This window comes from Coenobita brevimanus, chromosome 105, assembly GCF_032717465.1.
Source record: "Coenobita brevimanus isolate Jiangsu-jjx chromosome 105, ASM3271746v2, whole genome shotgun sequence".
Taxonomy (NCBI): Eukaryota; Metazoa; Arthropoda; class Malacostraca; order Decapoda; family Coenobitidae; genus Coenobita; species Coenobita brevimanus.
The window spans coordinates 22935911-22952217 of NC_137058.1; positions in this window are offsets into that span (position 1 = coordinate 22935911).

A 16307-nucleotide genomic window follows, 5' to 3' on the forward strand; every position below is an offset into this window, starting at 1 on the left:
AAATCTGGTCTCATTTAATGCTCAGAAAACTAAATACATTAATTTCTCCAACAGAAATAATCCCTCAGACTCTCACATAATTTTAAATGATGTCAATATTCCCATATCTACTACAATTGATATCCTAGGTGTTACTCTAAACCCCAACCTAAGCTGGACAGCTTATGTTAAATCCCTTGCTAAAAATGCTTCCAAAAAATTGGGACTTATGTACTGAGTTCGTGAGTTCTTCACTGACGAGCAGATGGCCACAGTATACAAAAGTCATGTGCATTCTCAGATCGAATACTGTTCACCACTGTGGAGTGGATGTGGATCGGTTGCATTGAGGCAGTTGGACAAACTTCAAAATAAAGCCATTAGATTAATCAATAATCCTGCCATTACGCAGAACCTTCTTCCATTATCAGTACGTAGAGATGTTGCTTCTTTAGCATCATTTTATCGATATTTTTACCATAAGTGCTCTGACGAACTGGCTTCAATTGTGCCTCCCCTTCACATTTTCTCCCGAAATACTCGTGCAACTGGGAGTGCTCATGAACTCACACTCTCTCCCCTGCAATGCAGAATCTCTGCTTATGAAAATTCATTTATCCCCAGAACTACTACTCTCTGGAACTCACTTCCTGGGAGTTCCTTCCCACAAACATTTAATTCACTTCAATTTAAATCCAGTTGTTATAAATATTTTATGAATGCAGGATGCCTTTAGGCACATGGACTTATTTTTTTTTTCCTTTGTTTTTCCTTCCTCCATTCATTATCTTAAAAAAAAAATACAACCTGCATGAAAAGAATCCATTCAGGATAGGGTATAGCCGTAGAGCGAACTGTAGGGACCTTGACTTCCCCTAATATTTCAACATATTTTTTTGCAGTCAATCGCCTGTCATTATCAACCACTTCACCCACTCCATATAAATGGACCCAGTCCCACACGTTGCATGTAACATGGCCATTCCGTGCTACTTCATAGATGTTTTCGTTGCTGTATCTGGTTCCATCTCGTCACCAACAGTGATGGCATCCGTGCATCCGTGTGTATTAAAGGAAGATGATTTCTCGTTAGAGAATATCATTCGTCCCCAGAAATCAAGGCCCTCATTCACGTGCTGATGTGTGAACAAAAGCCAGTTGTTCCAGTGCCTCTCAGCGTCTCTTTTTCGGCAGGAATCCCATGATGAACACCGTCTTCATGAAGTCGTTGGCGTATCGTCTGGCTTGACACTAGTAGCTGAAGTTGATTCCGGATTTGCACAGCATTGATGATTGGTGTCCTTGTTGTAGGCTCAGTACTTCTGCGGTCGTCATCAGGTGCAGTTTTTCTCGGCCTCCCACTCTCCGGACGATTGTGTAGATCGCCTGCTTGCCACCTCCTCCACCATTTTTTTTTACTTGTGTTTGGGACACGCCTTCTTCTTCTGCTATGGCAGCAAAAGAGATTCCTACTTGTTTCTTACCGACAGTTCTACCACGAAGACTTATCTTTTAAGGGTCTTCAGCCATGTCTGCTTATGGCCTGAATTCATGCATCTGACCTGTGGCTGTAGGTGCCATTTTACGAAATCTTGGATGAATCAGTGACACATGTTCCGTTATCTGAACCAGTTATTGCTCCATACAAGCTGTCGCATTAAAAGCTCAACGCTAGCACTAATAAAATGCATGACTGAATTCCGTTTCATTGATATAGATGGTAACTATATATAGGATCAATGCCGCATGTCGAAAATGTCATTTTTTACCGACGAATCTCACCAAACCAAATCGAGTACCTGATACGGAATATGAGGGGGACGGGGGATCCTGGAAGGGGTAGTGGATGGGGACAGTGAATGTATAGAGGTCACAAAACATGACAATTACTCCATAATTATTGTATGGACCCCTTTGCCACAGTTTCTTTGTTTTTAACAATGCTGAGCAAAATCCTGCGTGGATGGAGTTTTACCACAACCATCTGCTAAAAAAGTGTCGTCTACCATTATTACTGCGTGATGTTTGACAGATGCCATACGATAACAATGGTACTTGGCACCACCACGTGATATTACGTTGATTAACATTCATGGGTGTTTTTTACATACCTCATCGTCATCAGTTATGTAAAACATCCTACCTGACCTATCTGCACGAACATTTTGACAGGTATATTAGTGGCCATTTACATAATACTACATGTCACTCTACTATGTTTCACCTACTCTAACTCCTCCCTCACACAGTGTTACTAGCTCAGATGACACAAACATCTAGCTATGTACGTGGGCATGGATTTACCACCTTGAGTGTACAGCTGGAGAGGGGCGCAACCACGTTTCTTGAGTCACTTCTTGGCAAAACATACATCACAGGCCCGACACCACTCTTCAACATCCTGAAGAGTGCCAGTCCAGTAGAACTTTTTTTGCAACTGGCATAGAGTTTTCATTACTCCCAGGTGCCCAGTAGTAATCTGGTTATGGGACTCATCCAAGATCTCAGACCTCATTTTCATCTGAACCAGCAGTTGCCGATACTTGCTAAGGCCATCAGGTGTCTCCCACTGATGCTCCAGTAGTCCATTGTTCAAACGAAGCAGGTTCCACTGATTTCAGTAGCTCTTAGTCGCAGGGCTGAATCTAAAAACCTCTTCCCAAGATGTTCACAATGTACTCTGCTGCAGCCACTCTAGCATTGGTTGTAAATCTGCATCCTCCGTCTGCATCCTCTTCAGGTCTTCTTCATCTGATGCTGGCCCTGTCGCTGCAGTATGGCTACATTTCTTGTTATGATCATCATTCATACTGCAAATTGCTTGCAAACTGTTCTTCCATTTTCTCGCAATCTATCAGTCAAGGTTTTCTTGCATTTCCTCAGTGGTGGGGCTTCTTGAGAAAAACTGGCTGGTTTTTGCCTCTTGTCGCTAGCCAATAGTAATTTACTGTCATCCATCACATCTTCTGCAGCTTTCCTTTTTGCCCTCCTTCTCATTTGGACAATCATAGCTGAAGTGCCCCACCTCACCACATGTCCAACACCTTTTTGTTGCTATCGTGGATTTCCTTGCACTGTTCCGTTCTTGCTCCTTCTTCCACTTGTAACTTTCCACCTTCTTGTGTCCTGGCTTCTTACAGAACCAGCAACCTCCTCTGATCTTCTGTTCTCTCTTCCACTTGTAGCAGTCTTCTTTCCTATCTCCTAGCTTTTCACAGTACCAGCAACTTCCTTCAAATTTTTCCTCTTCACATATCTGCCCCTTTCTTGCCTTGAATCCCACACTACGACCTGCCTGAAAAGTGGATGTACTGGACCTGACATAGAACTCAAATTCTAGAGCCCCGGCTAGCGCTTTTTGCATGCTTCTGAGTCGTGCTTGCTTCACCTGTACTTTCAACTATGCACTATCAAAAGAATGGATGATCTGGTCCCTCAGAAGAATAGCCAACAGGTCAGTTGTTGCTCCAGGGTTCGCCTTCTATGCCATCACTCTGGTTATGAGCAAGCTGCTGTAGGGATTCGCCTCGAGCCCATACACAGCTCCGGAATCTTGCTCTGTAAACCTCAGTCTGGTACATGGTCCCATATCTGCACTCCAGCACTTCAACCAGGGACTGATAACTGTTCCTCTCCTTCACTGACATCTGGCCCAGAATTTCCATTGCAGCACCCTTGAGGCTAGTAGCAAGCTGCACTACCCTCTGCCTATCATCTCAACCATTCTGATCAGCAAGTAACTCAAACTGTACACGATAAGCTGCCCAAGATACTCTACCATTAAATTCCTGAGGTTTCTTTTTTATTAGACCTCCATTATAGCCATGTACAATGAAGGACACGACTATCTTCCCAAAGTTTGACGAATATATAGCGGAAAAATCGAAACATTTGAAGCAAGCACTAGCAAAGATATGGTTTTCATTGTATTTCACCAGGTGTAAATTTTGTTTTGGGGGATGGAACTGGGAAGATAGTTGTGTCTTTGATTGTACTTCACTGGTTTGGGGGATAAAAAATTGGAGCGTCATAAGTCCAGGACTAAAAATTCCTACATTCTGATTATTCAACACTGTAAGGCTACCTTTAGATGCTTGGGATTCCTCAAGCTCCACCACAAACTGTCTACTTTTTTATATGCTCCCTGTACACTAACTTAAGGCATATTTCTCTACAGCCTCGATTCACTCATTAGTTATCATCACATGGTCGACTACATGCCTCAGCTGCTCTTCTACATGCTGTCTGCGCTCCATAACTATTCACTCACTAATCTTCAACTGGTTGTCTACAAGCTGTCTGCACTCCATCACGTTATTGCTTACCTCATACTTCTGTTGCCATAGCTTGGGGTATACTTCCTCTTTCAACTGTTTCTGTTCTTCCTTCATTTCCCCCATGAAAGCATCTAGCTGTCCTTGCGTCCTCAGTTGTAATTCCCTCTGTTGCTCCTGCAATGCCTCTTGAAGCTATTCATATCGTCCTTTCTGTTCTTCACCTTGTACCTCTAGCTGTTCACTCTGTGATTGCAATTGTTCTTTGATTTCTTTGTCCTTCGTTCTGTGTCTGTAGTAGTTGCATGACTGCAGCCAGTGACACCTCGTTCTGCCTAGCCTGGCTTCTCGTCTGTACACCTTCTGCCTCCATGTTGAAGATTTGACTCACAGAAGCACATTTCTAATGACCACACTCTTGACACCATTGTTACACAGTATGTCCTCGTCCCACATTGCCACAGGATCCAACAGCAGTAGTTCAGTATAAGAAGTACACTGCCCAGTGAGTTGTTCTTCCTAGAGGCAGCCTTTCAGTGTACAACATTTATATTATTACCTTAGGAACTAAACGTAAACAAGCTTCTCTCGTTCGTGTCTTCATTTACCAAGTAATTACACGGTATGCTCGCCAACTACACTTCACAAGTATCACAAGTACCAGAGCTACACTAACTTCACAAGGCCACAGGTCAAGCTAAACTTAAACTCCTCTATTCTCTCCTCCATCCTTATATAATCTTGCATTATACTCCAATCTTCGACTATATTCTAACAACCACAATCGCCAAATCAGAGACATCCGAAGTATCCAGAGTTTTCTTGCACTACATAACAAATAATTTACCATACAAACTGAGGTATAAATACATAATTTAACAATCACACAGATAAAATATTAGAGAAATAGAGCATAGAATTTAACACATAACAAAATACCTCCGCTCAGTCGCTTAAAATAGCAAACTAACTGACAACTCTGACACATAACCGAAGAATATGGGAAACACTGAGAACTTACCAGTACTTCCTGTCTAGCAAATCCCGTTTCTCAACAAGTGTAGACAGATGGAGAGATGAAAGGCAAATAGGCAGATAAACACTTGATAGATAGATAAACATGGGATAGATGAATGGACAAATACAGAATATACAAAAGTACAGATAGATGGACAGATACAGAGACCGATAGGTATGCATAAATATTCAGATATTAAGATTAAAAACCATTACCACCTACCAGTCGCTTCAGCCATCTACTTCTCCAGCTCCAACTTCATCATCATCCACGTATTTTTTCATACATCGCCATCCTCCTGCCCCACCAAGTGACGACATCTTCAACATCCTTCCTGCATCCAAATGGTTTCTTAGTCTGACATTCAGCTCGTAAATAATTGCCCCACACATATTGTTAAAAGGCGATTTGTAATTTAGGTAATTAATGTAGCCTGACAGACACCTTTAGAATTTAATAAGTAACTCTCTCCTCGTACTGTCTTCCTCTCCGTGATCCAGCTCTCCCCACCCATCTCTCTCCCCCTCTGTTTGCCGCTTTTCCTTTCCTCCCCACGTCTCTCTCTCTCTCTCTCTCTCTCTCTCTCATATATATATATATATATATATATATATATATATATATATATATATATTTATATATATATATATATATATATATATCTATATATATATATATATATATATATATATATAGATAATCCTTCCACCTCCTCTATTCCTCTCCCTGGTTCACTGAAAGCTTTACTTCCGCTCTCCTACAGTGTCTGGCACTCTTGACATTATCCAGAGCTGTAAGAGAGAGAGAGAGAGAGAGAGAGAGAGAGAGAATTTGTGAAAATTCAAAAGGTGGATAATATACAGTATACAATGAACTGGTCCTAATTCATCCAGACCGTTGACTCTTTTCTGCTAAATGTCTATAATCACCTAAACAAGTTAAGGTATATATATATATATATATATATATATATCATCAGCCATTACAAGTCCACTGCTAAACAAAGGCCTCCCCCAACCTTGTCCAAGAATGCCTTGACTGAGCCAATCTTTGCCACGTTTTCCCTGCAAATTTCTCTATCTCGTCCCTCCACCTCCTGTCTGGCCTTTTTCTGCTACGTTTACAATCTCTTGGTGTCCAGTCAGTCAGCCTCTTGCTCCATCGATTATCCTGTATTCTTGCTACATGGCCTGCCCACGTCCATTTCTGTTCTTTTATAACTTCTATAATATCTTTGCCTTTAGTCTGCTCTCTCACCCAAGTTGATCTTTTCCTGTCTCTTAAAGATATTCCCAACATTGACCTTTCCATTGCTCTCTGAGAACGAATTAGTTTATTTTCCATCGATTTTGTCAGTTTCCAAGTCTCACAACCATACGTCATAGCTGGAATTATACATTCGTTATATACTTTTCGTTTCATACAAACTGGCAAGCTACTTTTTATAATGTCTCTATGTTTACCGAGAGCTTTCCATCCAATTGTAATGCGTCTTTTTATTTCCTATCATTATCTTTCGTTAATTTTAGTATTTGTCCCAGGTAATTGTACTCCTCGACTTCTTCAAGAATTTCTCCACTTATTCTGATGACGCTCTTTGGTGTTTGAGGATTAAACATTAGTTTTACTCCGGTTCATCTTTAGCCCTACTTTGAGACTTTCTGTGTTCAGGTCATTTAACATTTCTTGCAATATATATATATATATATTGTCACATGCTTGCTCACCAAGAGATTATTATATTTCTTCAAATGAGTATAAACATATAGCTGACCAAGACTGAGGAATACTCGATGTCGTGGTCCACAATGAGTTTAAATAACAGAACCTGGGCTGAGGATATGAAGGACTTGATAGTGGAATAGAGACTGACTACACGTGTATTATTGTTGCAATATATTTTTAAGGCTTTGTGTATGAAAGTGTGTACTATTTCCTCGAGTACATTTACCTGTACAGTCATGAATGCTGTTTGTTAAAATTCGGATTTCAACGAAAATCTTCTACTGCGTTTTTGGATGCCCATGTTTGGCTTAGTTTTATAAGCGCAAATATGATCTCTTCGAAGGCATTTAGATTAAATGCAAGTATTGTTTACCAGAACGATAGAAACAAAATGCTAGGTGTGTAACAGTAGAATTATGCATTCTAATGTATGTATGTACGTGAGAGGGGGTTCATCTGAATCTAACGAATACATAATCTCCCAAGGGACGGTAGGCTACGGATCAGGAGAGTTAATTCGAATATCTGCATCTAGCTAATGAATACATGAGGAGACATGGGAACGTGATTCGTCAAATTGGAAATATCTGGGGAGGTTATAACTTAAGTGGCACGTGACTTGTAATTGTATAAACAATAGCAATATGATCAATAGTATCTGACAATATTGAACAACACCACAAATAGAATAGCCATAGAAGAAAAAAAAAAGTACTGTACTATAGTAAGTCACACAGTACCCTTATACTTAACCCCTTCACACTAAGAGGTCTTCCTTAAGTTGAATAATATTGTCTACATATAGTATAGGACTACATAATAGATAGATAGATAAATAGATAGATAGAGAGACAGATAGAAGCAGGAAGTCAAATGATGAGAAGGTGTTGTGTCTGCGAGAATCTAGCAGCGCTAAACATGCTTACACGAAGGAAAGCTGACGACAGCGGCCAGTAAGGAGATGATGCAGTTAGCTGTCAGCAGTCCTCTCGTGAGAAAGATCTGGTTGCCATGAGGAACATACGTGTCACACCCCTACTACACCAGATTTTAGGAAAGAGAGTTTAGAAGGAGACAAGCAACCCTAGAGAGAGGTCGAGACGGAGATTAGCCTTAGAACAGAAAGAGAGAGAGATAGCGAGACAGGGAGGTAGCTACCCGGGACTTATACTCTTATACCTGTTTAATATTTCCAAGACAAATAAAAATAGTCCCATACTATTCTTTACCTCTCCCGTCACTACATGACATCTGGTGGGGAAACTACTACAAGATATAAAAGCCGCTCGACCACAAGTCTAAAATATACTTCTCTACAAGTAACTATAAAGTCTTTATGACATTTGGTAGCAGCGAACGTATACGAACCTCGTCTACGAATCAACATTAAATTCCTACAAAATATCAAGATTGAAAACAACCAACAATATCAGCTCCTGACAGTATTCTCTCCATCCTGCCCCCTCCGTCTCCCAGATCATTACGCTGATGCAGAGGTCAAGAGATCACTCGACGCCTTGCACGTAGCTTAACGACAAACCAGCAAATCTGCGGACATCGTCTCCGAATTAAAAGCAAATTTCTACAAAAGCAACCGAGACTACAAGATTAGCTTCAGTTCTACATTGATTCCTACAAAATACAGTCTACAGTGCAAATAGTCTACAAAGTCTTTATGACAATAGCTCCAGCAGAGACACACAGAGTAACGACACGAAGCGAAATTTTTACGGAAAAAATGGAACCCCAAATCCAACAATCTGCGTAAAACCGCAGTGTAGTAATAAAATCCCTGGCTGTGAAGTTACGAAAATTATTCTTCATGGCACGTGGATGTTGAGGAGTGTAAATTGAGACCCAGAATTTATGTGAGTCACATCTGAGATCTATTTTATTAGACAGTTTCATGTACCGGTATTCTGCTTAGGTTCTGTTGTTATGAAAGGAATGGACGTGAAATCTCTCTCTCTCTCTCTCTCTCTCTGACGACATGAAAAAAAAAAAAGCAACCTTCCTACAACCAAGCGAGTGGAGCTCTGTCACTGTACGACATACATGGCTACTTTATTCTAGGGTGTTGTAAACATGAATTCAACACATGGCAGAATCCGGGCACTATCACCTCACGCAGTACGTTTTACAGCCACTGCATTGCTCCCACTGCCGTCTCGAGTCCTAGGGGTAACGAAGATATTATACAAAATACATCATCCTGCAATATAAAGTAAAGAAATGACGTTATGCTGCTGGAACTATTACAAATACGTGCAGACGGTGCAGTACATGATTGGTGGCGTGGGAGTCACATTAGCACTGCCTCAGGCCACCTACTTACCTCAAAACTAATTATCCTGCAGAAACCTTAAATGAATATTAATCATGTGCTGTACGTTCACGCCCTCAGGAAAACAATGCGTGGAGGTAGAGTACGGGGGTGCTGGTGGGACGAAATTATGGTTTCTAATCCTTATTTAAATGCCAGAAATGATAGCAGTTGTTGGTGTCTTCACGAAGAGATTCAGGTAGATGTGTGTGTGTGTGTGTGTGTGTGTGTGTGTGTGTGTGTGTGTGTGTGTGTGAGTGCTTCATCACTGTATGTAAGCAGCAGACCAATTTGTTATGTAGTTCTGAATCAGTGCATAAAGTATTTGTCAAAGTGTGTGTTGATGTACTCGTCCTCTGTCGTTCGTTGTAGCTGCATTATGTCCCCACCGGCAGATATCTGTATGTCTCAACTCGTGGAAACATATATACAGTATATATATATATATATATATATATATATATATATATATATATATATATATATACCTAGGCTGCTTCCCCCAAGGAAAGGGAGGTAGCCGAGACAGGACGACTCACTCTCCATTTACTCATCCATTCAAACACATTTATTCGCATCTTAGCCCCAAAGGGGAGAACGGACAGATCCTCACTGCATCACACCGCACAAGGGTCAACTGCGCAATGCAATCAGTGACATCCACAGCAGGGCCCGACAGCAGAACTGGTTTACCCCTGCCACATCATAACAGACCCATCCCCTTACCCGCACCTGACCTGACTAGCTGATCAGACCAAATGCGGGAGAATATCCCCTCAGGGCTGCGTCATCACTTATTCATTCACAATTTCTCTCCATTTATTTCTGTCATGCACAGCCACTCTTCCTTGCTCAACAGACATCCCTCTCGCATCCAGCGCTCTCTTCACACTGTCCATCCATCCTATTCGTGGTCTTCCTCTCAGTCTTACACCTCTCACATCAGATCTAGTTATCTTTTTCACCAATCGCTCATTATCCATTCTCTCCATATGCCCAAACCATTGCAACACCCTCTGCTCAACTCTACCAGCCATCTCCCGAACAACTCCAGTTCTCCTTCGCACTTCATCATTTCGCACTCGATCCATACGCGTCACTCCACACATACTCCTCAGACATCTCATCTCCATTACATTCAAACTTTTCCTCTCTGCTGCACCCATATTCCATGTTTCAGCCCCATATAATGCAGTCGGTACCACAACACCCTCATACAGCCTTCTCTTTACATCCATTCTAAGCGAACGACATTTAAACACTTTTTTCATTCCTCCCAGCACCTTTCCTACTTCATTTATTCTAAACTTCACTTCTGCATCTATTCTTCCATCCACAGCAACATGTGACCCTAGATATTTAAAACAATCTACCTCCTCAAGCAACTCACCATTCAAAACTATATTCATCCCCCTACCATCTATCAACCTCGTACACTTCATCACTTTACACTTATTCTCATTTACTTTCAATTTCCTCCTTTCACACACCCTTCCAAACTCCTCTACCAACTGTCTCAATCTCTCCTCTGAATCAGTCACCAGTGCAGTATCATCTGCAAACAGCAGCTGCTTCAGATTCCACTCTCCTCCATCAACATTTACCAGACTCAGACCACCTAAAACTCTTGCATTCACCTCCCTTACAACACCATCCATGTAAATATTAAACAACCAAGGCGACATCACACATCCCTGTCGCAGCCCCACTCTCACAGGAAACCAATCACTCACAGCATTTCCCACTCTTACACACGCTCTACTATTTACATAAAAACTTTTCACCCCTTTTAGTAACCTACCATCAAGTCCATACAATCTTAAAACAGTCCACAAAGCCTCCCTATCAATTCTATCATACGCTTTCTCTAAATCCATAAATGCCCAAAACACATCCTTGCCTTTCGCTAAATACTTTTCACACACTTGTCTCACAGCAAACACCTGATCAACGCATCCCCTCCCTCTCCTAAAGCCACACTGCTCATCACTAATCACTCCCTCTGTACCCTCTCTAACTCTCATAATTAACACTCTACCATACACTTTACCTACAACACTCAACAGACTTATACCCCTAAAGCTAGTACATTCATACTTATCACCCTTGCCTTTATACAACGGGACCACACAAGCACTTGCCCAGTCAATTGGCACCATACCTTTCTCAAAGCACACATTCAATAATCTTACTAACCAGTCAACAATAGTCACTCCACCACCCTTCAGGCATTCCACAGCACACCCATCCAATTGGCCTGCTCCATTCTGCCCTTACTATTAGTCGCGTTTTCTTTCTTTCTTGTTCTCTCCGACAAGGAGATTATGTTTTCACCCATTTGTTTGTTTGTTTGTTTATTACCAGGATTACTCAAAAACTGACCGAGAGATTTGGGCCAGATTTAGTGGGCAGATAGTCTATGTCCTAGAGAACAGTCTGTTAACTTTTGGGACCGATCCAGATCCTATTACAGATTCTTGATCCGGAAAACATTTTTTGTGAAACCCAAATCAGTGATGGGAAAACCCAACCCATTACGAACAGTGCTTCTGGAAATTATGTTGCCCTTGTCAGAGAGATGCGCTCCATTGAGTGCTCCTCTAGTATTCTTTCTCGTTTAATTCTGACGGGCACTTCTTCCCTGCAGAATTAATCATTTCCGACCAAACCTGGACACAATTATCAGCCTATGACAGCTGTTTCCGCAAGGTTTTGGTTGCTAGGCAACTACTCGTTGCCTACCAATGCCTGGAAAACCGCTTTTGGGGGGGCATGGCTACAGAAGCTCTTCTCAGAATTCCAATCAAAGGTCGCATTGAAATCTCTGGTATCTCATTTAATTGTGGCAGGCACTTCTACCCTTCAGAATTAACACCCACTTAGAGCTGGCCTTTGTTGTTTACCGGCTTGTGTATATATATATATATATATATATATATATATATATATATATACCTAGGCTGCTTCCCCCAAGGAAAGGGAGGTAGCCGAGACAGGACGACACACTCCCCATTTACTCATCCATTCAAACACATTCATTCGCATCTTAGCCCCAAAGGGGAGAACGGACAGATCCTCATCGCACCACACCGCACAAGGGTCAACTGCGCAATGCAATCAGTGACATCCGCAGCAGGGCCCGACAGCAGAGCTGGTTTACCCCTGCCACATCATAACAGACTCATCCCCTTACCCGCACCTGACCTGAAATAGCTGATCAGACCAAATGCGGGAGAATATCCCCTCAGTGCTGCGTCATCACTTATTCATTCACAATTTCTCTCCATTTATTTCTGTCACGCACAGCCACTCTTCCTTGCTCAACAGACATCCCTCTCGCATCCAGCGCTCTCTTCACACTGTCCATCCATATATATATATATATATATATTTAAATATGCATATATATATATATATATATATATATATATATATATATATATATATATATATATATGCATATATATATATATATATATATATATATATATATATATATATATATATATATACACACAAATATATCGGTGGTAGGTGGTGGCGACCATCATCTACTCACTTGATGTAGTGCCGCCTACTTCTTCCTTAGCCTTTATCATTCATTTTCTGTGCCTGCCCTCCTCTCTTCCTATTTCTTCCATCTTTCCTGTCACTTCTTATTGCTTTTCTTTCCTTTGCAGGTGGCTTTACATTGAGTGACAAGCCAAATGGATTCCTGTAAGCCAAGAAACCATTTACAACGTTGGGTGGTAACCATATAACCAAACCATACGTGGTCCCTACGTGTCAACAAGTGGGATGGTGGAGGGTTAGTGCCCCTCCCCATAAAACAAATAACTCAAAGTCAAATGGCTTCCCTTTACGAGAGTATGGCGTCTAGCAATAGATAGATAGATAGACATATATAATCAGCCGTTTGAGTGTCCACTGCAGGACCGGCCTATCCCGACCAAAGTGGGGACGATACGCCTTTGTATCTCTGCCAAGTGGCTTAGGCTGTCTGGTAGAGATTGTATGCAGGGTGAGAAGTGCTTGTAAGTGTAATCGTAGTGTTTGAGTGGTTTTGGATGTGTCTGTAGTCTGTGAACGAAGTGTAATCGGCTCATGCAAGCCGACTGGGTGCAAGCATACTTTATAGTATGCGACACTGGTTCAACCATAGCACCCCTTGTGTTCGCCAAAGCAGTACCTGGTCTGAAGAACACTTCCAAAGTTTATTACCCTGGCGGGACACGAACCCTCGTTCATCAGTTTACTAAAACTCATACTTTATCACTACCATATATATATATATATATATATATATATATATATATATATATAATCCCCCTAATATCCGAACGCCCAATATCCGAACATCCCCAGTAACCGGACATAATCGTCCCGGGATCCAACATTCCCAAAATGGTCCGAAAACGGCAAAAAAAAAAAAAAACGAAATTTTCCCATCCGTAATTTCAACTTGCTGCGCACAGCGCACGACAGCATTGTTGTGGCACGTCATTCCTCTGATGTCCGATAGAGCGCCACTGCATCCTCCCCACTTTCCGCCTGTCTTTCGCCGCAAGTGCACGCGTGTCGTTATGGCTGCCCATGTGCTCGCTTTTGTGGTGGTGCCTTACCTGCTGCAGGCACTCCTGCTGCTCTCGGGCCTCCTATTAGTGTGTGTGATGATGGCCCCGCCACCTGAGAAGAGGAAGAGAGCAGTGTTGACTCTGGAGAAGAAACGGGAGATTTTGGAGAAAGTAGATGAGGGGTGGTCTTCTTCCCGCTTCCTCCGCGAGTTCAACCTGGCCCGATCCACTTGGTTCGATATCAAGAGATCCCGAGACAAACTCGTGCAGTACACATCTGACTTCTCGTCGAGAAGCAAACGCAATGTGGAGAGGAAGGTGATGTTTACTCCCAAGTTTGCTGGAATCGACCGCTCCACATTGATTTGGTATCGACAGCAATGTGCTGCTGGTATGATGGTACGTGGAACGGAGCTGAAGGCTGCTGCTGAGAAGTTCGCCAGGCTTCACGACACCCTAGACTTCAAGGCATCCGAGGGTCGGCTCTTCGCATTCAAGTTACAGCATGGCCTTACCAACCGTAAAGCTCATGGCGAAGTTTTGGACGCTAACGAGGATGGAGTTGACGAGTTTCAGCACAAGGTGAAGGACTTGATTGACAGGGAGGGCCTCACTCTCGGTCAAGTCTACAACGCTGACGAAACTGGTTTATTCTATCGCCCTTTGCCAACGAACACTCTAGCCGAGGAGAAGGAGAAACGTGTACCTGGCCACAAGCTCTCCAAGGAACAGATATCTGCTTTGTGTTGTGCCAATGCTAACGGCATGCACCGGCTTAAGCCCGTTGTTGTTGGCCGTGCAAAGCAGCCTCGGTGTCTTCGTGGGGTGATGGATGTCCTTCCTGTTGTCTGGTACCATTCTTTGAAGGCATGGTTTACAGCCCAGATCTTCAAAGACTGGTTCCACCACTACTTCGTCAAGGAGGTCATCAATTACCAGACGAAGACACTGGGAATCCTGCGCGACCAGGGAAAGGCCCTCCTTCTCCTCGACAATGCTCCTGCCCACCCGTGCGACAAGGACTTGGTGGCTGAGAATGGCCGGATTAGGTGCATGTTTCTGCCACCTAATACGACTGCTCTCATCCAACCAATGGACCAAGAAGTGATCGTGGCAACAAAGCACCTATTCTGACGGAAGTTTCTGGACGAGGTGATGGTTGTTCTCGAGGACGAAAATGAAAGCAGGGAGGGACGGGACACATGAGGCCAGCGTACTTTGGAAAACCTTCGCTGCTACAACATCAAGTCTTCACTCTACAACTGGGCCAGTGCATGGAAGGAAGTCCCTGTCAAGACTCTAGAAAATGGTTGGTCTCGTCTGCTTCTCAGAACGGATGTGGAGTACGATTTTCTAAGGTTTGACGTGGATGACTTCCATGCACGGCTATGTACGCACGGCGACGATGTTGATGTGGACGATGTGCGTGAGTGGTTGCATGACGACAAGGACGATCCTGGGTATCAGACATTGTCTGATATGGAGATCGCGTCTTCAGTTGCAGGTGTCAGTACCCAGCTTGAAGATTCCGACGAGGAAGGCGACGATGATGCGGACTCCTCTCAGCAGGACACTACTCCAGCTATCCTCAAGCTGAGTGCACTCTGGAAACACCTAGAGTTCGTCCTTGACTACCTGGAACACCCAGACTGTGACAGGGAGATGAGGCCCTTGGGACTTGTGGAGGAAGTGTGTGCTTTCAGGCAACGCATCATCAATCGTCAGAATCGTCGGTCCTTGCGTCAATCAATGATTGACATTTTTTTCAGGCCCGTGACCCCTGCTGTGCCCAGCCCTGGCTCCACTCCGTTGCCTCCCCAAGACAGGCCCTCATGCTCCGAGCCACAGCCCAGCACATCAGCCACAGTGGACTCACTGCTCCGCGTGAGTTTGCGTCTGTCTTCAGAGTTGTCTGCAGTGGGTACACCATCATCACGACCCAGCGACGCATCCCTAGGTCACCTGCCAGTGATACTCTCGGACTCTGACAGTGATTAAACAGCAAGAACTTCTCCACTAGACCACACGGGAACTTACAGTGTTGTGCAGTGAAAAAAACAGCGTGTTATGTTAAGGATTTACAGTTGTAAGTGAAAAGACTAATTTGGAACAAAATTTAACGTAGACTTGTTTGTTTTTGCTTTAGAAAATTATTAGAAGAATGGGAAAAGTTAAAGTGCAGAGTGCAACACTTAGTAAGTTACAATGGAGCATTAGTTAGACAAGAGTGCGCACTGTAAAGAGAACGGACTTCTGAGTGCGATTGACTAAGTTCAGTGCAAGACTTCATGAACAGTGTGCTGGAAATGTTTCAGGAAATCCTTCTTACTGTCAGAGTCCGAGAGGAGGTGGTTATTCATTGAGGTGGCCATGGACTTGCTGTAAGTAGGCAGAATGTTTCATATTGTACTTTT